At 44.7% G+C, this 25067-nt stretch overlaps 1 long non-coding RNA gene and 1 pseudogene across 1 annotated transcript in view; one reads left to right on the top strand and one right to left on the bottom strand.

Annotated features, from left to right (window-relative positions):
• Positions 1-23964, bottom strand: part of LOC110567980 (uncharacterized) — a 28249-nt gene extending 4285 nt beyond the window's left edge. The window contains exons 1-3 of the long non-coding RNA XR_002478310.2: positions 23653-23964; positions 23393-23565; positions 15765-15944 (exon numbers count right to left, since the gene is read on the bottom strand). This is a non-coding gene — a long non-coding RNA (uncharacterized LOC110567980). The remainder of the gene's footprint in view (positions 1-15764; positions 15945-23392; positions 23566-23652) is intronic.
• LOC105713303 (rRNA-processing protein FCF1 homolog) lies at positions 12000-12893 on the top strand (annotated as a pseudogene).
• Positions 23965-25067: the final 1103 nt, after the last annotated feature.

The raw sequence follows: 25067 nt of genomic DNA, 5'->3' as shown, positions 1-25067 counted from the left end.
GGCCTTACCTAGCTGTAAAGCAGGGAAGTTGTATAGCTAAGAGTCATGGTGGCATTTTATGAAGCATTTAGAAGGCCTAATCATCTTTAAATTGCACAATTTTACATAAATTCCTTTGTATAAATTATTTCATGACTTACACAGATGATCTACAACGTGTGGACTTTCTGACTTGTCCAAAACATCCATCTTTTTTTTTTTTTTGAGATGGAGTTTTGCTCTTGTTGTCTAGGCTGGAGTACAATAGCACAATCTCAGCTCACTGAAACCTCTGACTCCCAGGTTCAAGCTATTCTACTTCAGCCTCCCAAGTAGCTGGGATTACAGGCACATGCCAACCATGCCCAGCTAATTTTGTGTTTTCAGTAGAGATGGGGTTTCACCATGTTAATCAGGCTGGTTTTGAACTCGTGACCTCAAGTGATCCACCCGCTTCAGCCTCCCAAAGTGTTGGGATCATAGGCATGAGCCGCTGCGCCCAGCCAACATCCCTCTTTTTAAACAAACAGTCACTTTACTTTAGGATAAGAATTTACCATACAAGATCCTTTCTTATATAAAATCTTTCTTCTTTAACACCTTTTGCATAGCTAGGGAGCATGGCTAAGTTCACATGTCCTTAGGCCTTATCTAGAATCTAATGTGCCAAAATAAATTGAACAATTTTTAAGTCAAACAAGCAGTTTATGACCTAAAGCATTTAGCAAACCCAGTAATTTTTTTTTTTTTACTTTAGGTTCTGGTGTACACATGCAGGTCATGCAGGGTTGTTGCATAGGTGTATACATAACCAGGCAAACCCAATATTTGACCTGCATAATTTAGACCAAATGTTTACATTTTTGAAGATAATTTTATTTTGCTAATAATCTTTAAAACTGTCTTTATTTTCATAACTTTTTTTTTGTTTTTTTGCGACAGAGTTTTGCTCTTATTGCCCAGGCTGGAGTGTGATGGTACAATCTCAGCTCACTGCAACCTCCGCCTCCTGAGTTCCAGCAATTCTCCGGCTTCAGACACCCAAGTAGCTGGGATTACAGGCATGCACCACCATGCCCGGCTAATTTTTTGTATTTAGTAGAGATGGGGTTTCACCATGTTGGTCAGGCTGGTCTCAAACTAATGACCTCAGGTGATCCACCCACCTCAGCCTCCCAAAAGTGCTGGGATTACAGGGGTGAGCCACCACACCCAACCCTATTTTTATAACTTTCTTTACATCTCTCTTATTTCCTATTTCTTTTACCTTGTTTCATATATAACCTTTAAATAAGCTTTAAATTAGACAAAAATAACTTACACTTTTAAAAGGACACAATTTTTAGAAAGAACGTTTTCCTATATTTTTATTGAAAAATGTCCAAATAATGAAATATCTATTTTTAAATTTGACTTTAGATTATAAATATGACAAGTGTTTTATGAATATTTAGCCCATTACATTTACCTATTTATTTTAATCATTTACCAAGATAATTTATGAAAACTGCAATAGTCATCATTTAAAGTTATGAAACTGCCATTGCAAAATCATAACTGAGACAGTGAAAAAGATCTGACCTAACTGACTCCATCTTACTTCTAACCTCCAAGCTATTCTTGTTCATTAACTTAGTTTATAGTTTAGCTTTGAAACAAAGACAGTAACAGTCCTTTCCCAGAACAAACCTCCTTCATATCTGTGAACTAGAGAGTGCCTAAGGACACGAGATTAGAAGTTAGGGTATTTTACTAAGTAATTCAACATGTAGCTATCTTCATTAAACCAATATGAATGTTCATTAAAAATTATACAAGCAAAGATCATTCTGTTTTGGGCTGAGTTTATAGTTTTGTAGCTTCTATGCCAAATTTTGACATTTCATCTTATTTGGAAGAGGTAACTGTGAAATGGCTTGACCAATAAATGTAAACAGGCTGGGTGTGGTGGCTCATGCCTGTAATCCCAGCACTTTGGGAGGCCGAGGCAGGCAGATCACTTGAGGTCAGGAGTTTGAGACTAGCCTAGCCAACATGGTGAAACCCTATCTCTACTAAAAATACAAAAATTAGCGGGGTGTGGTGATGGGCCCCTGTAGTCCCAGCTACTCGGGAGCTGAGACAGGAGGAATCACTTGAACCTGGGAGGCAGAGACGGCAGTGAGCCAAGATCCTGCCACTGAACTCCAGACTGGTAGACAGAGCAAGACTCTGTCTCAAAAAGATAATAATTAATTAATTAATTACATAAATAAATAAATGCACACAAAAATGTATGCTGGCAATTCTTAAGACATTTCTAACATTACTAATAATTTTAAAGCTAGCTTATTTATTAAAGATTTTACTTCAGTCATGCAAACTTGAAAAAGCATTTGACTAGTCTTTTTTCCTTAAAAAGTATTTAAGGCCTTTTATTTTTCTTTGAGCCAATAATTAGAGCTCTTTTACATATTTTCAGCAGTGAAACATGGTACACACAACACATAAATACATAGACACACTAGACATGCCAAGAGAAGTATATTTTATAGATTTATGAGATCTCCTTTTTTCCTACCTCAGACTTCCAAGCTCTTGATAACCTGGTTTATTACTCTGGCAGTTGTCAGGTAAGTAGCCCTAAATCTGCATATTGAAGGAAACAACTCTTAGGTGAAAAATCAGATGGCAAGATTTACATCTCAATGTACAGAAAGAAAAAGTCCGGTGGTGCTAGATGGAGATTAAAGATGGATGCCAGATGAAACATAAAATTATAGAACTCTGTCATTGGACTGTGTAAGGAGACTAACTTTGTTAGATACTGACTACCTCTTTTAACTGGATCTTTGCGCTCTGGGCAGAGCCCATACTGAATCCTGGGTTTTCAAAACGGGAAAATTATTATGAGGTTAGACTATGTGATGTTTTCACAGTTCACTAAAATTCTTTCTTCCCAAAGACATTTCTAAGTGTCTAAACCATACTTTTTCTTAAAGATCCCAGAAGTGAAAGGGACAGCCCTCGGGAGGGTCCCGGGAAAACCTCACTGGCAGCTGCTAGGATCCTCTTGAAAACAGTCTCACAGCAAACTGCTGGCTGCTGAACGCAACACCATCCCAGCGGCCTCCTGGCTCGCAAGCCAAATCTTGTTCCCAGACCAAACCAAGGGGCAGGCTGTTTCTTTTCGTGGCCCAATAACAAGATGCAGATGAACTGGGAGAGAAGGGACTTTTTATTTCTGTAAACGGTTACAGAGAGAAGTCCTGGAAATTATCACCAGACCAACTCAAAATTACGTCTTCCAGAGCTCGTATACCTTCTAAGCTATATGTCTATGTGTAAGTGTGCATTCGTCTAAAAAGTAAGTGGTTAACTTCTTCTCATCTATAACTAAGGTCTGAGTCCTGAAGACCTTCCTCTGGAGCCTCAGTAAATTTAATTAATCTAAATGGGTCCAGGTGCTGGGGTGACGATCCTTACCTCCTTCCCACTAAGTCATGGAGGTTTGGGTGTTCCTTTAAGGCTTGTTTGTGGAGGCCTGGGGAGTTTCTTCAGACCCGCAGTAAAACTTGTTTAATCCTAAACGGGTCCTGTTAAGAATTCCTTTGTTACCTCGTCATGCTTTAAAGCCAGGAAAGACCTGGGCAAAAGTCTTGGTGGGCTTTTATTACATTCCGGCCTCTGTATAAGGGCACTGGTTCTTTCAGCTTTTAATATTTAACTTAACCACTCAGTCAGTACTGAAATAGTTGTTATGGAAGCCTGCGTTACTGAGACCTGGCCTGCCACACCCCCACCTCAGCCTCGCAAGTCGCTGGGACTGCAGGTGTGTGTGACCATGACCGGCTGCAAAGTCCTGTTTCTAAGATGCATGGAAACAGTGAAGGGAAAACGAAGGCTATTTTTGCAAACAAACCATTTAGAGCTGAATAAACAAATGAAAGCAAGTACCATAGATTGCAGAGCCCCCATCATGGGTCTGAGGCAGGACCCCAAAGGCAAATATGCTGATATTTCTGCAGCCAAATTCATCACGCTAAGTAGAACGAATATCCCACCAACAGTATTACAGCTTGCTTCTGCTGATTTACATAGTAAAAAGTAGTCATGAAATAGCAAGATAATCACATACCATACATTTTCTAGTACTTCTTACTCCCAAGGAAAACATTCAGTAAAGCTTCAAACACGTTCAGGTTCAAGTGAAGCTAAATGTCTGTGTTAAAAAAAAAAAACAACTCTATGTAAAAGCAAATAAAATTTCGGGACCCTCTAAATGTATTACGCCGAAGGGGAAGTTAAGCCCTGGAGACTGAGTCAGTAGCACATGTGCAAATTCTGCTGCTTAGATTGCAGCTTCGCTCTCCTCGCCATGGTCCTTGTTCTGGATATGACTCGCAGAGACATGAAGAGCTGCAAAGTCATAGTATAATATTTCTTTATTTCTGAGACAGGGTCTTGCTGTGTTGTCCAGGCTAGATTGAAACTCCTGAGCTCAGCCAGGTACGGTGACTTATGCCTGTAATCCCAGCACTTTGGGAGGCCGAGGAGGGCATATCACTTGAGGTCAGGAGTTTGAGACCAGCCTGATCAAAATGGTGAAACTTCCCCCCACCCCTGTCTGTACTAAAAATACAAAAATTAGTCAGGCGTGGTGGTGGGCACCTGTAATCCCAGCTACTCAGGAGGCTGAGGCAGGAGAATCACTTGAACCCAGGAGGCGGAGATTACAGTGAGCAGAGATCATGCCATTGCACTCCAGCCTGAGCGACAAAGCGAGACTGCATCTCAAAAAAAAAAAAAAAAAACTCCTGAGCTCAAGTAATCCTCCTGCCTCAGTCTCCCAGAGACCAGACCTCCTCCTTCCCATCCCTGACCTTTGTTACAGATTAGCTGCCTCCTTTATTGTCCTGTACGCGGCTCAGACCAGAGAGCACAAAGGCCTCACGACTGTTGCATCTTCCGTATGGAAGGTTAAAAACACCTTTTTTTTGTTGTTGAGATGGAGTCTGGCTCTGTCGCCCAGGCTGGAGTGCAATGGCGTGATCTCTGCTCATTGCAACCTCTGCCTCCCGGGTTCAAGCAATTCTCCTGCCTCAGCCTCCTGAGTAGCTGGGCTTACAGGTGCGTGCCACCACGCCTGGCTATTTTTGTATTTTTGGTAGAGACAAGGTTTCACCATGTTGGCCACTCTGGTCTTGAATTCCTGACCTCAGGTGATCCACCCGCCTTGTCCTCCCAAAGTGCTGGGATTACAGGCAGAGCCACTGAGCCCAGCCAAATATCCCTTTCTTGAAAGAAAAAGACCACCTCGACTAATCACACCATTGTAACTATGCATTAAAGCCTTATATAGAAAGATGTTGAGGGCCCAGGCGTGGAGGCTCACGCCTGTAATCCCAGCACTTTGGGAGGCTGAGGAGGGCAGATCATGAGGTCAGGAGATTGAGACCATCCTGCTAACATGGCAAAACCCCTTCTCTACTAAAAAAAAAAAAAATAGCCAGGTGTGGTGGAGTGTACCTGTAATCCCAGCTACTCAGGCTGGGAAAATCGCTTGAACCCAGGAGGTGGAGGTTGCAGCAAGCCGAGATCGCGCCACTGCACTCAAGCCTGGGCAACAGAGCGAGACTCTATCTCAACAAGAAAGAAAGAAAGGAAGGAAGGAAGAAAGGGGGAGAGAGAGAGAGGAAGGAAGGAAGGAAGGAAGGAAGGAAGGAAGATGGATGTTTAAATTCCGGTAAGCAAGTGAGCTGAAATGGTGCCATTGCACTCCAGCCTGGTGAAAGGGCAAGACTCTATCTCAAAAATAAATAAATAAATACATAAAATTAAAATCTTGGTCATCCAAAAAAAGAAATTCCAGTAAGCTTCCCTAAACTTTATCTATGCGCGTGGTCCTGAACTTCTAGACTTCAGAACACCGACTTCCATTCTTTGGAATCTGTGCTTCCTGGGTGGCTGTACTTGAACTTTGCACTTGAATAAACTCTCCTTCAACTAGGTTCTGGCCCTTTTGATTATTTTAGGTTGACACCTGCATGGATCCATGCAATGAGCCAGGCTATGTCTAGCTGCTTGAGGGTCTTGGGAAAGGTGGCCCAGCAGTGACGCCTTGCTGAGGTCATGGGGTTGGAGGCAGCATTGGAGCATGGGTTGAAGAAGAGTCTCTGAAGTCCTGAGGCCACACCGTGTCAATGGGCTTTCGGCACCTCCTCCCAGATCACCAGGGCCATGTCTAAGCATCTCTCTAACTCAGGGATTCTCCTGCTCACTGACAAATGTCCCTGAAGCCAGAAATTGGCAGCCCACAGATTATTGCCAGATGTTCTGTGGGGCTCCCCAGGGTCCACATCTTCCTCACCTTTCCCCTCCCATTCTCACTGGTATTCAGCCTGTTCTAGCAGTCTCTCCATCACGCAAGGCAGACACAAGAGGTGCCCCATTTCAACAGCCAGCATTTCTTCTCTGTGACTTTCTCCCGACTTCTACTGTTGGCTGATAAACTTTGAGGGTAAATAACGCAGTTTGCGGCCGGGTGTGGTGGCTCACGCCTGTAATCCCAGCACTTTGGGAGGCCAAGGCGAGCAGATCACCTGAGGTTGGGAGTTTGAGACCAGCCTGACCAACATGAAGAAACCCCATCTCTACTAAAAATACAAAAAATTAGCCGGGCATGGTGACACATGCCTGTAATCCCAGCTACTTGGGAGGCTGTGACAGGAGAATAGCTTGAACCCAGAGGTTGGAGTAAACTGAGATTGTGCCATTGCACTCCAGCCTGGGCAACAAGAGCAAAACTCTGTCTCAAAAAATAAAAATAAAAATAAATTCTGTTTGCTATCAACTTCTGCCATAGGATGGGCTTTATCTCCAGGTTTGGTTTCAAGAATTGTTTTAGGGCGGGGCTTGGTGGCTCATTCCTGTAATCCCAGCACTCTGGGAGGACGAAGCAGGCAGATCACTTAAGGTCAGGAGTTCGAGACCATCCTGGACAACATGGTGAAACCCCACCTCTACTAAAAATTCAAAATAGCTGGACACACCTGTAATCTCAGTTACTTGGGGGGCTGAGGCAGGAGAATCACTTGAACCTGGGAGGTGGAGGTTGCAGTGAGCTGAGATCGTGCCACTGCATTCCAGCCTGGACAACAGATCAAGACTCCATCTCAAAAAGAAAAAAAATGGTTTTAGGTCAAAGTGCTCATGCAGTTGTGAAAGGAAAATATCTTGAGCTCCCAAAATCACTGAGCTGAAGGGAAATGTCAAGCTGGGAACTGCTTAAAGCACACCTGCCTCCCATTCTACTCCAAGTGTCCCCTGTGCTCACTGAGATCAATGCAAATCTGATTGCCTCCTTTGGCAAGGCTAATCAGAAAATCAAAAGAAACCGACCACTTGTCTCTTACCTACCCATGACCTGGAAGCCCCTCCTGCTTTGAGTCCCGCTTTTGCTTCAAGTTTTCCCACCTTTCCTGACCAAAACCAACGTTCGTCTTACGTATGTTAATTGATGTCTCAGGTCTCCTTAAAATGTATACAACCAAGCTGTGCTCTGACTGCCCTGGGTACATGTCATCAGGATCTCCTGACACTGTGTCATGGGTGTGCGTCCTCAACCTTGACAAAATAAACTTTCTAAATGACCTGAGACCTGTCTCAAATTTTCAGAGTTCACAGTCAACCAAGCGCACGTAGGAGAGCTGTCCACACCATCCGAGCATTTGCCACTGTGCGAATGGCAATCTTGTGAGTGAACTTCATCAGGAAGCCCTTTCTGTTAATGGCAGGATTCCCCCTTCCCCCAAAAAAGCATTTCTATTCACTATTATTGGAGTGTAAAACTCCCTTCACAAATCGGTGAAAACTAAATGTCAGAAACATTGCTTTTCAGAAGACATTCAGGAAGGGAACGTGTGGAGCAGCTGTGCAGAAATAACAAAATGTTCGTTTTTCTTCCAGACCAGCTTATCTGCAGTGAATTCCTGGCACGGATACGAAGGGATTATTAAACCATGCAGACACATGTCTCGGGTCCCCGGTAAATGTTCCTTTGCATACTAGCATACACCGTCCACACCAGTGGCTTTTTCCAACACGACCAGCTTTGGCCAGCTTCATCCCATGCATCCCCTCCTGGACGCCTGTTGTGACTCTCCTCAACCATCCTGCCTGTCTAGAAAGGAGCACAGGTGGAGCTGCCTGACTCATGAGCCCCCAAACTTGTTGTGACTAAGGTTTTGTTGTTTTTTGTTTTTGAGACAGGATCTCTCTCTGTCACCCAGGCTGGAGTGCAGTGGCACCATCTTAGCTCACTGCAGCCTCAACCTCCCTGGGCTCAGTGATCCTCTTACCTCAGCCACCAGAGTAGCTGGGACTACAGGCATGCACCATCGTGCTTGGCTAATTCCTGTATTTCTTGTAGAGATGGGGTTTTGCCATGTTGGCCAGACTGGTCTTGAACTCCTGGGCTCAAGCAATCCACCTGCCTTGGCCTCCCAAAGTGCTGAGATTACAGGTGTGGGCCACCGTGCCCGGCTGAGACTAAGGTTTTCATAGGGTACAAATCCATCAATGTAATTTTCAGCTGTTTCCTGATCAGAAGCTTTTCCACCACAGCTATGCAGATTGTTTTACACCAAGACACTTCTTGAATATTCATGTTCACCTTTAAAGTTCAGTTCTTTCTGCTATATTCCAGCTCTTTCATAGCCAACAAACCACTCCTTGGCATATGGTGACTTCTGCATTGCCAGCTACATTCCATCCATTCCTGGTCCCTACACCACACAGCACTTGCCTTGTGTTTTCCATATTTCAATGGCTCTGGATAATCACAATTATTGTAAATCTTCAACTGTTTGTCTTTTTTTTTTTTTTTTTTTTTAACACAGAGGGGTTCTTGCTGTGTTGGCCAGGTTCATCTTGAACTTTTGATCTCAAGCAATCCTCCCACCTCGGCCTCCCAAAGTGCTAGGATTATAAGCATGAGCCACTGCGCACAGCCCAACTGCTTGTCTTTTGATTTTCTAAGTCATGGGGTCTTCCCAACATCACTGACACTTTCTGCACTATGGACAAACAGAGTGTTTCTTTCTTTCTTTTTTCTTTTCTCTTTTGAGATGGAGTTTCACTCTCGTTGCCCAGGCTGGAGTGCAATCCTGCGACCTCAGCTTATCGCAACCTCTGCCTCCTGGGTTCAGGCAATTCTCCTGCCTCAGTCTCATGAATAGGTGGGATTACAGGTATGTGACACCACACTTGACTAATTTTGTATTTTTAATAGAGATGGGGTTTCGCCATGTTGGTCAGGCTGGTTTTGAACTCCTGACCTTAGGTGATCTTCCCGCCTTAGCCTCCCAAACTGCTGGGATTACAGGCATGAGCCACTGCACCCAGCCTCAAAGAAAGTTTCTATGTGTCCCTCCCACAGTGAGCAATGGGTACATGTGACCCTTCTTGTATGAATTCATAGTGCAATTAAACCAAGGTCACAAAAGGCCAAGCGCATTTTAAAAATGAAAACACACACAATGTCAGCGACCAGCAGAGATGCCTGTACCGGGAGTGCTGGGATGCTGCCAACACCAGGTCAGGTCAGCTTTTGAAGCAAATATTGGCACCAAATTTACAGGGGGGAAAAAGCCTTTCCATTTTCACAGCGTTTGCATTTTGGAATTGCTGATAAGGGCCTGTGGATATGTTCCATCATGGAATCAGGATGAAAAGACAGAAGTGGAGTCTTTAAAGCAACCCCAGTCTGGTAGGACAGAGATGTCAATGCTGCATTACAGCCTCATTCAGCAAGGGCAGTTTATGATGCCTCATGGGCACCTACTGAGTGCCAAGCTTCATCCACTCCTCTGAGGCAGGTTGGCTGATCCTATTAGCCAATGGAAACCCTGAGTCCAGAGAACTTCATAACCAAGGTCACAAAGCAGGAAGTGGCAAAGCAGGATATCAGATCCAGTTCTGTTCAATCCTCCAGGTAAGGAGGGAAGGCTGTGAAAACCCAAAATGCACTGCGCATCTGGGAGGGAGATGACTCCGAGGAGGTCTCAAGGGCAAAGCTGCAGTGCTGGGAAGAAGGGAGTGGCCATGGGCCCAGGAAGCACACACTGCACAGGTGGGAGGCTCCCAGAACCAGGAGCTGAAGGTTGCCCAGCACACTCCGGGGACTGGGAGCCAGGGAGAGTTCCCAGGAAGAAACAGCATGATGGAATCTGCATTTTCCACAGAGCCCTCTGGTAGAGGGACAAATGGTCACCTAGAAAAGGAAGAAACAGCATAGATACTGCTGTGGTGATCCAGGTACACTCGGGAATGGCCAAGAGGAGGAAGAGGAGCAGACATGGTGGAGGGAAGTCAAGGAACTGGAGTGGATGTGAGTCAAACAACTGCGGGCAACCCAGGTGGGCTCAGGCTGTGGAAGCCTGGCATTCACTAAATGCTTGAACAGAAGGTCAAGAGATGGGAGGAGGAGGATAAAATGAAGTCAGCTGGAGACATGTTGAGCTGAGGTGTCTGGCAGACTTCTAAGTGGAGATCTGTCTTCCGAATTTGTGTCTGTGCACCTGCCACAGTATCTGACACATCAGACATGCCCCCCAAAATATAAGATAGATGGATGGATGGATGGATGGATGGGTAGATGGGTGGTGGATGAAAGGACAGATGGACAAATGGATGGAGAGATGGATGGATGGATGACTCAGTGGATGGATGGATGGATGGATGGATGAATAAATGGGTGGGTGAAAGGACAGATAGATGAATGGATGACTGGGTGAGTGGGTAGATGGATGGACGGACGGATGGATGGACAGATGGACGGATGGGTGGATGGGTGGATGGGCGGGTGGATGAAAGGACAGATGGACAAATGGACGGATAGATGAACGGATGGATGACTCAGTGTATGGATGGATGGATGAATAAATGGGTGGGTGAAAGGACAGATGGATGAATGAGTGAGTGGGTGGATGGATAGAAGGATGGATGGATAGACTAATAGACAAATGGGTGGATGGATAGATGGGTGGATAGGTAGGTGAAAGGAGAGATATATGGATGAACAGATAAAAGGAAGTATGAATTGTCAACTTTAAATAATGAGATTTATAAAATATAATTAAGTACAAAGTTGATTCAAGCCCAGAGCTTAAGGATGCCCATCTGGGAGCCTAATTCAAGTTGCCCTGAACAGACGCTCCAATGAGCAGCAGTAACTGGGTTTTCTTTATTTATTTTTTATTTTTTTTATTTTTGAGACAGGGTCTCACTCTGTCACCCAGTCTGGATTACCGTGGTGTGATCACGGCTAACTGCAGCCTCAACCTCCCAGGCTCAAGCATTCTCTCTCCTCAGCCTGCCCCGGTAGCTGGGACCACAGGCACATGCCACTATGCCTGGCTAATTTTTTTTCATTTTTTATAAAGATAGGGTCTCATTATGTTGTCCAGGATAGACAAGCAGATTTGTAAGGGAAAAAGAAGAGGAAGTCCCTAAGTTGCTCCTGAGAATTTATATTAAACTAGCAGAAGCTACTGGTCGGCTATGCATTGTTCTTTGTATCACAAATTCCATGTGAACATCAAGATAATGGGTGAGGCAGCCTGTCAGGAGCAAAAATGTCTCCAAACAATTGACCCTGGCATGAGCGCAGGAGGGTGGAGGTGAGTGGAGCATGACTAAAGTCCCACACTCCCAGCCAGGCGTGGTGGCTCACGCCTGTCATCTCAGTACTTTGGGAGGCCAAGGTGGGTGGATCACTTGAGGTCAGGTGTTTGAGACCAGCCTGGACAACATGGTGAAACCTCATCGGTACTAAAAATTCAAAATAATTGGCCAGGCGTGGTGGTGCACGCCTGTAGTCTCAGCTACTTGGGAGGCTGAGGAAGGAGAATCACCTGAGCCTTGGCAGGACAAGGCTGCAGTGAGCCATGATCTAGTCTGGGTGACAAAGTAAGAACCTATCTCACATGAAAATAAATAAATATCGGAAGAAACAGGAGTGTGGCGTGACCTTCGGAAAGCAAAAGAAAACAAGGAAGCATGTGACCATGGAGCAAACGCTTAGTCTCAGACATCACAGGCTTCAAGAAAAGGACAGATTGAAACCTAAAAGAAGGATCCATGGCTGGGTGCCGGCGGCTCACACCTGTAATCCCAACACTTTGGAAGGCCGAGGTGGGTGGATCACAAGGTCAGGAGTTCCAGACCACCCTGGTCAACATGGTGAAACCCTGTCTCTACTAAAAATACAAAAAATTAGCTGGGCATGGTGGCGGGCACCTGTAATCCCAGCTACTCAGGAAGCTTAGGCAGAGAATTACTTGAACCCAGAAGGTGGAGGTGGCAGTGAGCTGAGATCGCGCCACTGCACTCCAGCCTGGGTGACAGAGCGAGACTCCATCTCAAAAAAAGAAAAAAAAGAAAAAGAAAAAAGAAAAGAAGGATCCCAGTGCATTAAAGGAAAGCAAAGTTCCCCAACACCATTACCGCTTATTTTTCCGGTAGAATACACAGCTGAACCCACCTCACCACATGCTCGTTGATACCAACTTTATCAACTTTTCCATAAAAGCAAAACTGGACTGAGTGCAGTAAGTGATAGACTGTCTGTGTGCCAAGTGTATTCCTTGTATCACTGATTGCGTAATAGCAGAAATGGGGAAACTGGGGCCAAAGTGTCAAGTGGCTCTAAGGATCGCCAAGGACCCACGATTTGAATGATCACCGTGCACACACAAAGGAACCTGTGCAGACGACTGCTTAGTACACAGAGTAACTCAGCGTGTTACATCGTGGCCACAGCGCACCAAGAGCTTAAAAGAAGAATCTGTAAAATTCCTGGAGTTCCTATCATGTACATTTCTAACCATAGATACAACACTGAACGGATCCCAGATGATTATCGTGTCCCTTGATTCTAATTCTTAGAAGACGCAGTTCCTCTGCCTTTCTTCCACCAACTTTCGCTTGTTGCCAGTTCATTACAAGTGCAATAACATGAATTATTATTCTGTTGACCTATTTGCTCTATTATGAGCTGAGGATGGTTAAATATGCTCGCTCACTTTTTTTTTTTTCCCAGACCAAGTTTCCCTCTTGCTGCCCAGGCTGGGGTGCAGTGGTGCGATCTTGGCTCACTGCAACCTCTGCCTCCCAGGTTCAGGTGATTCTTCTGCCTCAGCCTCCCCAGTGCCCAGGATTGCAGGCACGCACCACCATGCCTGGCTAATTATTTTTTGGTATTTTTAGTAGAGAGAAATACTTTTTTTCTTTTTCTTGAGATGGAGTCTTGCTCTGTCGCCCAGGCTGGAGTGCAGTGGTGTGATCTCGGCTCACTGCTACCTCCACCTCGTGGGTTCAAGCGATTCTCCTGCCTCAGCCTCCTGAGTGGCTGGGATTACAGGCATCCACCACCACACCCAGATAATTTTTTGTATTTTTAGTAACTTTTGTATTTTTAGTACAGAAAAATATGCCTCGGCCTCCCAAGGTGCTGGGATTGCAGGTGTGGGCCACTGTGCCTGGCCTGCTCACTTTTTGATGCTGTTGTGAAATTGATATTTTGTCTTACAAAAATTTTAGGCCAGGCACTGTGGCTCGCACCTGTGGTCCCAGCACTTTGGGAGGATGAGGTGGGCAGATCACCTGAGGTCAGGAGTTTGAGACCAGCCTGGACAACATGGCAAAACACCATCTCTACTGAAAATGCAGAAAACATTAGCTGGGTGTGGTGTCACATGCCTGTGATCCCAGCTCCTGGGGAGGCTGAGGAGGGACGGTCACTTGAGCCCAGGAGGCAGAGGTTGCGGTAAGCCAAGACTGCACCACTGCACTCCAGCCTGGGTGACAGAGTGAGACTGTCTCAAAAAAAAAATACTTAATGACAGTCAAAGGGCACAAAATCTCAGACAGGAAGAATATGTTTTGTACTTTTTTTGAGTTCTGTTGTACAGTGTGGTACATATACTTAATAATGGAGTATTATACATTTCAAAATTGATATTCTCATCACAGAAATGTATTTGAAGTACTGGATATGTTAACTAGCTTGATTTAATTATTCCACATTATATCTACAAATTATGACATCATTTTATAACCCATAAATTTATACCATTATAAATCGTCCATTTACAATAAAAATTTTTTGTTGCATCTTTTTAGAAATCAGATACTCTGATGATTGCTCACATGATTTGATGGTCACTGATTTATACTGACTTACTCAACAAACATTTATTAAATGTAGAAAAAGAAAAATAAACAAATAAATAAATAAAAATAAGAAATACCTGAGATTGGGTAACGTATAAGAAAAGAGGCTTAACTGGCACATGGTTCCGCAGGCTTTACAGGAAGCCTGGTGCTGGCATCTGCTCAGCTTCTAGGGAGGCCTTAGGAAGCTGACAAGCAGGGCAGAAGGTAAAGGGGGAGCAGGCATGTCACAAATGGAAAGCAGGAACATGAGAGAGAGAGGGCGAGAGAGTGGCAGGTGAGGGGCCACACACTTTTAAACGACCAGAGCTCATGAGAACTCACTCACCGGCGTGAGGATAGCACCAAAGCGATGCTGCTAAGCCATTCATGAGAAACCCACACCTTTGATCCAGCACCTCCCACCAGGCCCCACCTCCAATGCTGGGGATTATATTTCATTATCAGATTTGGGTGAGGACAAATATCCAAATTATGTTGGGGACGGATACCTCTCAGTGAGGAATCTGAAGAAAGCCAAAAGCCAAATTGGGAAGGCATCACAGGGTGGCAAAATGAGACCTCAGTCATCAATTTATATAGCTGCTGTTGCCTGCTGAATCATCTCTAGTCTTCAGAATACCATGAATCTGGTTTTCTTAGGAGAAGCAAAACAATAAGAGATACAGCCAGGAGTGGTGGCTCACACCTGCAATCCCAGCACTTTGGGAGGCAGAGGTGGGTGGATCACCTGAGACCAGGACTCCGAGACCAGCCTGGCCAACATGGTGAAAGCCTGTCTCTACTAAAAATATAAAAAATTGGCTGGGCATGGTGGTGAGCACCTGTAATCCCAGCTACTTGGGAGGCTGAGGCAAGACAATCATTTGAACCAGGAAGGCGGAGGTTGCAGTGAGCCAAGATCGTGCCATTGCACTCCAGCTTGGGCAACAGGAGCAAAACTCCGTCTCAAAACAAAAACAAAAAACAAAAAAATGAGAGATACATAGTAGAAACATAATACACATAAGAATTATAATCAAAAAGAAATGTGTATGCCTGAACAGAAAAAAAATTCAATTTATGAATGAACTAAAAACATCATAAAGAAAATTAAAAGCCAGCCGTTCTTTAAAGACTTGTAGCTATGAAATAATTAAGGATTGTAGGAAAATAATAAAAACTCAGAAACAATCATCAGGCTGGAATCTAATAGTAGGTATATAACAGTTTTCTTCTGAAACTTAATTTTTCTCTCTCCAACTCCCCATTTCTACCAAAAATAAATCTTAGTGGGACCAAGTTACTTGTAAGATAAGTTTTAGCATTATACTCAGACTCATTATTTGTATAAAGTGGAGCAAGAGTCGTGATTGACCATAAAGGTTCTTTTCAAGTTGGCTTTGAGGAATTTTCATAGATAATTTCAGGTTAGACGTTTTAAAGCCTTGAGGGTTTGAAAATCCAAAGATTGATTCATCACCAGATTGTGCCTGTAAAACCTGCATCAACTGGGTGAGTTCCTCTTTTCTCAAGGCCCCAAAATATTCTGCGGTTCCTGGGCCTATCAGAAAGGGAAATTATTTACTTACCTCAAGGTCAGGAACCTTGTAAGGGAACTATATAGACAAGGTACATGGCCAGTCTTTCCAAGTAGCTTTTTATTGGCTCTATAAAGCCAATCTCAATCCCTCAAAGCAGTCTGGTCATATCTGAAAGTATGTCACTCCAGGCAAAGCCTTGGTAGAATATCCAGTGTCTTCAATTGTGTCCTGTTAAAAAGGGAAAAATTTTCTTTACTAAAATTATGCAAATAACTATATTACAGTAAATTAAGAATATTCATTAATAGTTTCTGCTTTTCGAGAAATCAGGTAGAAAGAAAGGTCAATGCTTCAATTTTGCTCATAAAAAAATATTTTACCCAGTTGCTATAAGCTCTAAACAGATTTTTTTTTTACATTTTTGGCCAGGCGTGGTGGCTCACACCTGTAATCCCAGTACTTTGGGAGGCCAAGGTGGGCAGATTACCTGAGGTCAGGAGTTCGAGACAAGCCTGGTCAACATGGTGAAAACCTGTCTCTACTAAAAATACAAAAAAATTAGCTAGTCATGGTGGCACATGCCTGTAATCCCAGTTACTTGGGAGGCTGAGGCAGAAGAATAGCTTGAACTTGGGAGGCAGAGGTTGTGGTGAGCCGAGATGGCACCACTGCACTCCAGCCTGGGCAACAAGAGCAAAACTCCAAAAAAAAAAAAAAAATTTCCTGACTCTCGGAAACAAACAAACAAAAAAAAAAGAGTTAGCATTGTTTCAACAAAAAAGTCATTAAAATAATTTCAGCGTATCAGTTCAGTCCAGTGTAATTAATTATTGTAATCCCTGATGCTGGGTTAGCAATCTTCATGAATGCATCAATTTTTCATTAGCGGTCTGGAAGTTTTTACCTAGTCCACTGGTATGATCTCTAAGGTTATTAGAAACCTGTATTCAAGAGTACTTGTCAATATCTTTTCCATGAATTTCCTTGAAGGAAAGACAAATTTTGGACTGTAGCTGATTGTAAACCACTATTTGTCTTTTCTCTTTCTCTTTTTTTTTTTTTTCTTCTTGAGATGGAGTCTCCCTCTGTTGCCCAGGCTGGAATGCAATGGAACAATTACAGCTCACTGCAATCTCTGCCTCCCGGGTTCAAGTGATTCTCCTGCCTCAGCCTCCCAAGTAGCTGGGACTATGGGCACCCCCCACCACCACGCCCAGCTACTTTTTGCATTTTTAGTAGAATCAGGGTTTCACCACGTTGGCCAGGCTGGCCTCAAACTCCTTACCTCAGGTGATCCACCCACCTTGGCCTCCCGAAGTGCTGGGATTACAGATCACTGCACCTAGTCCTTATATCTCCTTTTCTCATTTTAGCCTTCTACCTTAGGCCAAAAATTTTCTTTCTTTTCCCACTTATCATTTGGACCACACGAAGTTCTCTCTCATGCAAAAGAAAAAAAATTACTCGCTTTTCAACTTTATTTATGAAAATACATGTCACTTGGCTGGGCATGGTGGCTCACGCCTGTAATCCCAGCACTTTGGGAGACTGAGGTGGGCAGATCACCTGAAGTCAGGAGTTCAAGACCAGCCTGGCCAACATGGTGAAACCCCTGTCTCTACCAAAAATACAAAAATTAGCCAGTCATGGTGGTGCACACCTGTAATCCCAGCTACTCAGGAAGCTGAGGCCAGAGAATCACTTGAACCCAGGAGGCAGAGGTTGCAGTGAGCTGAGATCATGGAATTACAGGTGCCCTCCACCATGCCCAGCTAATTTTCTGTGTTTTTAATAGATGTTAGATATAGTAAACTCCAAGTTTCTCTTCAAAGAATCAGTATGTCAGTACGTTCAGCTCTCTTATTCTTTAATTCTCCATTTTAAAATTTAACTTCCTTGTAGTTTCAGTAAACAACCTTTTCCAGTGGTTCTAATCAGTAGCTCACATCTGTTCCCCCGGTCATTTCCTCCATCCTGACTCATCCCAGTCACCTGCTCTAGTCACCTGCCCTGGTCACCTGCTTTGACCTGAGTCACCCCAGTCACCTGCTCTGACCCATCCCATAACCATCCTTCCCATCAAACTACCCACCCCACCACTCCAGCTCGAACCCCTGCTCCGTTTAAAATAGCCAATGGGAATTCTTAGACTGTGCAGTCTAACCCTAGCCAATAGGGGAACGACACAGCAGTAGGGGCTACCTGCATCAGAGGTAAGAACCCCTTCCCTTCCTTGTCCAGGTGTGTGCTCACCATTGCTCCATCTGTGAGACACACCCCTCTATAGAAGTAAATTGCCTTGCTGAGGAAATTTACATTGGAGAGCTATTTATTTTGCGGCACTGAAAATTTACATATAACGTAGAGACGGGGTTTCACCATGTTAGCCAGGCTAGTCTCAATCTCCTAACCTCAAGTGACCCACCTGCCTCAGCCTCCCAAAGTGCCAGGATTACAGGCATGAGCCACCGCACCCAGTCTTCAAGTTTATTTTTCTATTAACTATCTTTACATTACTGTATATGAGGCAAGTATCATAAAATCAAAAACCTTAAAATTAAATACATGTATATTTCTTGATAACTCAGAAGATAAACCAACAATATTAAACACTTTCATTTACCAAAAATTGACCCAAGTCATGTTAATGAAAAGGCATTTGAGTTAGTTTCTATTTTCTGGTAAAATATGTAAGTGGTCCCTTCTTGAAGCCAATTAATTATAGCATTTTCATATATTTTGGTAGTGAAATGTCACATACACATGACGCATATAAACATATAGACATAGAGACAGAAGCAGATCTTATAGCTTCTATAAAGAATCTTCTCTCAAATTCCCCATTTCTACCAAAGATAAATTGTAGTGGGATGAACTAATTTGTAAAGTAAGTTTTAGCATTATACTCAGCCTGATTACACTCTCAAATAGTTTTTATTTCCCCTTTTTACATGATCTCTAAGCAACCGTTAGCTAGGCAACACTAAATGTGCACTTCTTTTTTTTTTTCTTTTTTGAGACAGAGTTTCATTCTTGTTGCCCAGGCTGGAGTACAATGGCGTGATCTCGGCTCACTGCAACCTCCACCTCGTGGATTCAGGCGATTCTCCTGCCTCAGCCTCCCGAGTAGCTGGGATTACAGGCATGTGTCACCACACCCGGCTAATTTTGTATTTTTTAGTAGAGACGGGGTTTCTCCATGTTGGTCAGGCTGGTCTCAAACTCCTGACCTCAGGTGATTCGCTTGCCTCAGCCTCCCAAAATGCTGGGATTACAGGCGTGAGCCACCATGCCCCACCACTAAATGTGCACTTCTAAAGGGATGACTCAGGTGAAACAAAGTAGAACAAATTCACATCTCAAAAGCACAGAGCTAAACTCATACCAAGGAAGAAGGGTGTAGGTAAAGCCTAGTCAAGATGAGACTGCCAGGAAAAGTGTCTCCAAAGACTACCATTTGTGATGTCAACTTCAAGCCAATGTCTTCCCCATCTTCACTTTCTAGTGGTTTGGGTGCAGGGAGGGGACACCCTTACAAATGGACATTTCATTTATGTAATTTTTTTTTACAAAGAGTTTCAATAGAGCCAGCTAAATGCTAGAAAGCCATATTTTGGAGACCAAAGAAGTTACACAAGGGTCTGCAATCATCAGGTTCTCCAGAAGGCCAGAACTAGTAGGATAGATGGGCATATGAAAGGGAGTTTATTAGGGAGAATTGGCTCACGCCATCACAGGGCCAAGTCCCATGACAAGCCGTCTGCAAGCTGAGGAAGAAAGAAGCCAGGAGCGGTTCAGTCGAGTCCAAAAGCCTCAAAAGTAGGGAAAAGCCAGTCTGTGGCTGAAAGGCTGAGAGTCCCAGGCAAACCACTGGTGCAGGTCCGGGAGTGCAAAGGCCAAAGAACCTGGAGTCTGATATCCAAGGGCAGGAGGAACAGAGGAAGCATCCAGCACAGGAGAAAGAGGAATGCGAACCCGCCTTTGCAAAAATTAGAACTGAAGAAATTGTGACAGTGAAAGAGATCAGACCTAACCGACTCCATCTTGCTTCTAACCTTTAAGCTGTCTTTGTTCATTCCTGGGCACTGGCCCAACTAACCCTGCGAAGGAATTTAGTTTATAGTTTGACTCCGAAACAAAATTGATAATAGTCCTTTCCCATAAAGATCCCCTTCTTGCCTAGGAACCAGTCTGCCTTTGTAAGACTAATAAATTAGCTACAAGATTAGAAATTTTGATTTAAAGGTCATTGAGCCTCTGGCTGAGAGTCTGAACAGACAATGTCCAAGCCCACTGAATCCCCTAAAAACCATTCATGGTCAGGCACACTGGCTCATGCCTGTAATCCCAGCACTTTGGGAAGCCAAGGCAGGTAGATGACTTGAGGTCAGGAGTTCCAGACCAGCCTGGGCAACATGGTGAAATCCCGTCTCTACTAAAAATATAAAAATTAGCTAGGCGTGGTGGTAAGCACTTGTAATCCTAGCTACTCAGGAGGCTGCAGTAGGAGAATTGATTGAACCCAGGAGGTGGAGGTGGCAGTGAGCTTAGACCGTGCCATTGCACTCCAGCCTGGGTGACAAGAGCAAAACTCTGTCAAAAGAAAGAGAGAAAGTGAGAGAGAGAAAGAGAGGAAGGAAGGGAGGGAGGGAGGGAGGGAGGGAGGAAGGAAGGAAGGAAGGAAGGAAGGAGGGAAGGAAGGAGAAAGAATGAAAGAAAAAGAAAGAAAGAAAGAAAGAAAATCTTGCTAGCTGCATGTGGAGTCCAATCCTAATTTCTGCCCAGCCATATTTTCTAGGACCTGAGCTTCTCAGCTGAGCACCTACACATAAAGATCCAAAAGCCCTGCATGCCCCACAGACAGAAACTACAGGAAATCAAAAGCAGTTTATGGAAGGGAAAAGGATGAACAAAAAAATGTGTTCCCCAAAAGGTCAAGAGTCACACAAACAACTTAAAATAAACATGGCCAGGTGCAATCGCTCACACCTATAATCCCAGCACTTTAGGAGGTTGAGGCAGAAGGACTGAGGTCATGAGTTCAAGACCAGGCTGGCCAACACAGCAAAATTCTATCTTTACAAAAATGAAACTTAAAAAATTAGCCAGGCATGGTGGTGCCCACCTGTAGTCCTAGCTACTTGGGAGGTTGAGGCAGGAGGATTGCTTGAGCCAGAAGTTCAAGGTTACATTGAACTATGATAGGACCACTGTACTCCAGCCTGAGTGACAGAGCAAGACCCTGTCTCTAAAAATAAAAATGAAAAACAAAGGACTGGCCAGACGTGCTGGCTCATGCCTGTAATCCCAGCACTTTGGGAGGCCAAGGCAGGCAGATCACCTGAGGTCAGGAGTTCGAGACCAGCCTGGCCAACACTGCGAAAACCTGTCTCTACTAAAAACACAAAAAATTAGCCAGGCGTGGTGGCAGGTGTCTATAATCCTAGTTACTGGGAGGCTGAGGCAGGAGAATCGCTTGAACTCGGGAGGCGGAGGTTGCAGTGAGCTGAGATTGCGCCATTGCACTCAAGCCTGGGAGTGAAACTGTGTCTCAAAAAAAAAAAAAAAAAAAAAAAAACTAGCTGGGCAAGGTAAGGGATGCCTGTAATCCCAGCTACTTGGGAGGCTGAGGCAGAAGAACCATTTGAACCCGGGAGGCGGAGATCGCAGTGAGCCAAGATCGCGCCAATGCACTCCAGCCTGGGTAACAAAGCAAGACTCTGTCTCAAAACAAACAAACAAAAAGAAATAGTTTCAGATAACCTTTTGTTTTTTCTTGCAAAGAAATTACTTCATCAGAACTTCTTTTAGAAGCTCCTAAGTATCATTGAAAAATAGCTCTCTCAGTTTTTTAATTTTAGATACAGCTTTTTCCTATTGAGTGCATAAACTAAGCTAGGTATTTTCAAGGCACCCCATCTTCGCTATTGTAGTCTGGGGTCTTCCTGGGTTAAGAGAGACAATTTTCTCGATATGACAGAAGGTGGCACCGTGAGTACACACATGAATACAGCTGCCATTTCTGCCGATGGCAAAAATATGTAAGGGGAGGAATTTCAGTCACTAAAGAAGAAAGTTTAGATTTGTCAGTTGAACTAAGTTTCAGAATGTGCCCAGTTTTAAAGATGACACTTTCTCCTTGACCAAATTTCAAATGAGGAAAAGGCTGCAAACTCTAAAAAGTAAGATAAGCAGAACCTGAGAGAAAAGTGAAAACCACAAATCTGCAGTCAACAGCCTCTCTAGAGAATAAAAATGGAAACTCCTGCCTTTCAGTGGAGCTTCAGTTCCAACCCTATCAAATTCTTAGTGTGTAAGTCTCAATCTTCAACCAAGTCAGGAGGATTCAGATCCCACGACAGGCGTTACCAGAGACCCCTGCCAGCCCCAGTGAGGTCGAGTAAACAGTAGTCGCTTGTGCTGGTACCAAGGCTTCAACTATTGACGAAGTGGTGGCAATCCCCGAAGGCCTGCTTCAGCTCCTATCTGGGTCGCCAAAATGTCAACCTCAAATAACGAAATTCAGGCCAGATGCAGTGGCTCACACCTGTAATCCAAGCACTTTGGAAGACCGAGGTGGGTGGATCACCTGAGGTCAGGAGTTCGAAACCACCTGGCCAACATGGTGAAACCCCATCTCTACCAAAAAAACACAAAGAATTAGCCAGGTGTGGTGGCACATGCCTGTCATCCCAGCTACTCAGGAGGCTGAGGTAGCAGAATTGCTTGAACCTGGGAGGTGGAGGTTGCAGTGAGCAGAGATCGTGCCATTGCACTCCAGCCTGGACAACAAGAGTGAAACCTGGTCTCAAAAAAAAGAAATGAAATTCAGAAAATATGATTAAGTATACAGTTTATTTGAGCCCAAGCTTGAGGATGGCTAGCTGGGCACATACCGGCTAGGTTCCCCTGAATATGTGTTCCTTTTAGCAGCAGTTACACTGGGTTTTGTATTGTTTTTTGGGTTTTTGAGATGGAGATTTGCTCTGTCGGCCAGGGTGGAGTGCAGTGGTGCCATCTGTGCTCACTCCAACCTCTGCCTCCAGGATTCAAGCAATTCTCCTGCCTCACCCTCCCAAGCAGCTGGAACTATAGGTGCGTGCCGCCACGCCCACCTAATTTTTTTTTGTATTTTTAGGAGAAACGGGGTTTCACCATATTGGCCAGGCTGGCCTTGAACTCCTGACCTCATGATCCACCCACGTCAGCCTCCCAAAGTGCTGGGATTGCAGGTGTGAGCCACGGAGCCTGGCCTAAGTGGATTTTTAGGGGAAAGGAAGAGGCAGTCCCTAAGTTGTTAGCAAGAACTTGCATTAAAATAACAGAAGCTGCTGATTGGCTATGCATTGTTCTTTGAATCACTAATTCCATGTGAACATGAAGGTAATGGGTGAGGCAGCCTGTTAGGAGCAAAAATGCCTTCAAACAATTGCCCCCAACAACTGCTTCTGTGGTGGAAGGGGCACTGAATGAAGTCCCACACTCCTGTTTCTCTGGGCCTCATCATTTTGCACACCTCACAGAGCTCAGACTGCTTTATTTTTTCTTTTCTCAGGAAAAACAGGTGGATGTTGCTGGTGGCCCTGGTCTGATCATCTACCCTGGTTCTAGTAACCAGATTAATTCCTTTTAATAAAGCCTTGTATTTCAGTTCAGTTCCCATGCATAGACCTTACCTCTGCTTTCTTCGACCACTTCTCCCCTACCCCAGGGACTTTACAGCTGAGACCCTGTTGCCAGCTTCCAACTCTCCAGCAGTCTTTCTTCCCAGACCGTGTCCTGAGGCTGCACGCTCTGGACATGACCACCTGCTGGACTGGCATCTGTCTTGTCACTTCTCTGGCCTTACCTATGCGAAAAGAACATAAAACTCAGGACCCCAGTTCACTGTGCCAAAAGGAAAAGAATGAGTTAGGCCGGGCACGGTGGCTCACACCTGTAATCCCAGCACTTTGGGAGGTTGAGGTGAGCTGATCACGGGAAGTCAGGAGTTCAAGACCAGCCTGACCAACGTGGAGAAACCCCGTCTCTACCAAAAATACAAAATTAGCCGGGCGTGGTGGTGCATGCCTGTAATTCCAGCTACTCAAGAGGCTGAGGCGGGAGGATCACTTGAACCCAAGAGGCGGAGGCTGCAGTGAGTAGAGATTGTGCCACTGCACTCAGCCTGGGCAACAAGAGCGAAACTCCGTCTCAGAAAAAGAAAAAAAAAATGAGCTGAAAGCTGTCATATAAGCAAGCAATTGCCTTTCTTTTTGTTCCTAAGCAGATGGCTACAGATAAAAGGTTCAACATCCCCTTCTCTTACATAAAGTGCGGGTTTGCTGAGTGTGAGCAGTACACAATTCGCTGTTCCCCATCCACTTCTTTTCTCTTGCAATGTGTGGGGTTAGGGTTAGGGAATTATTGTCCTGCTTTCCCCTCCAGCCCACTTCTCCCCTTTAAATAATGAAGCCCTCAAAGTCATCTTTGGAGAAAAGCACAGACCCCAGACCGTTTCTGTGATTCCGTGTTTCCCCCGGGGAATCGTCCTTACCCTTGGCAATGTAAACTTCTAAATTCATTGAGCTCTGTCTCAGATACTTTTTGGTTTACACCTCCGAGTCCCTACTGTTCCTAAGACAAGTTTCCAGTTTGCAGATCCTTCCCAGGTGGGAAGATGCTCTGTTGCCAAGAGATGCAATTCTAACGCGCAACTCTGTCCAAACACTAGTGCTCAGCGTTCAGCTCTGGCCAGCCAAGAGGACCCCACGCTCCTCCCCACAGCCTGGGGCTCATCTTGAGGGGGAGGTAAGTGAAGTAGGCCCTGTCGGACTTCTACCCAACCAGAGTAGACAGCTGGGTTGGAAATTAGGTAAATCGAAGGTGAGTGGATGAATGTGGGAAACCAGATGAAAATGGCTACTTGATGGGGTGGTTAAAACACAGCGGGGAGGAATAGAACTCTTCCAACGGAATGATTCCAGCCTTGTGCCCTAAGGGGACCGAAAGGGTATCCCAGAGGCAAGTCACTGGCCTTCCAGCTCCACCTGTGGGTGGCCTAGGCCCCGCCACTGAAAGAACGCAGGGTCTTGGGGCGGTCGCAGCTGGCAAGCGTTCAAGGAGGGGGAAGCCGAGCGGGGTGCGAGGGAAAAAAAACAGCACAGAGTGCCCAAGCTATGTGAGGTGTGCGAGGTTAATCAGGCCCTGAGAGACAGGTCTATGGGGCTTCAGCGGTCCCCACCCATGCCTGGCAATTGTTTAAAGGCACTATTGCTCCAGACCCGCTGCCTTCACCCATGATCTTCCTTTACTGCAATTACGACACAAAGAACAACGTATAGCCAATCAATAGCTTCTGTTACTTTCATG

Source organism: Aotus nancymaae, unplaced genomic scaffold (assembly GCF_030222135.1).
Source record: "Aotus nancymaae isolate 86718 unplaced genomic scaffold, 86718_ANA_hifiasm-v0.15.2.pri h1tg000022l_1, whole genome shotgun sequence".
Classification (NCBI taxonomy): domain Eukaryota; kingdom Metazoa; phylum Chordata; class Mammalia; order Primates; family Aotidae; genus Aotus; species Aotus nancymaae.
The sequence above is the reverse complement of the archived record's forward strand: the minus strand, read 5'-3'. Positions and strand labels throughout refer to the sequence as shown.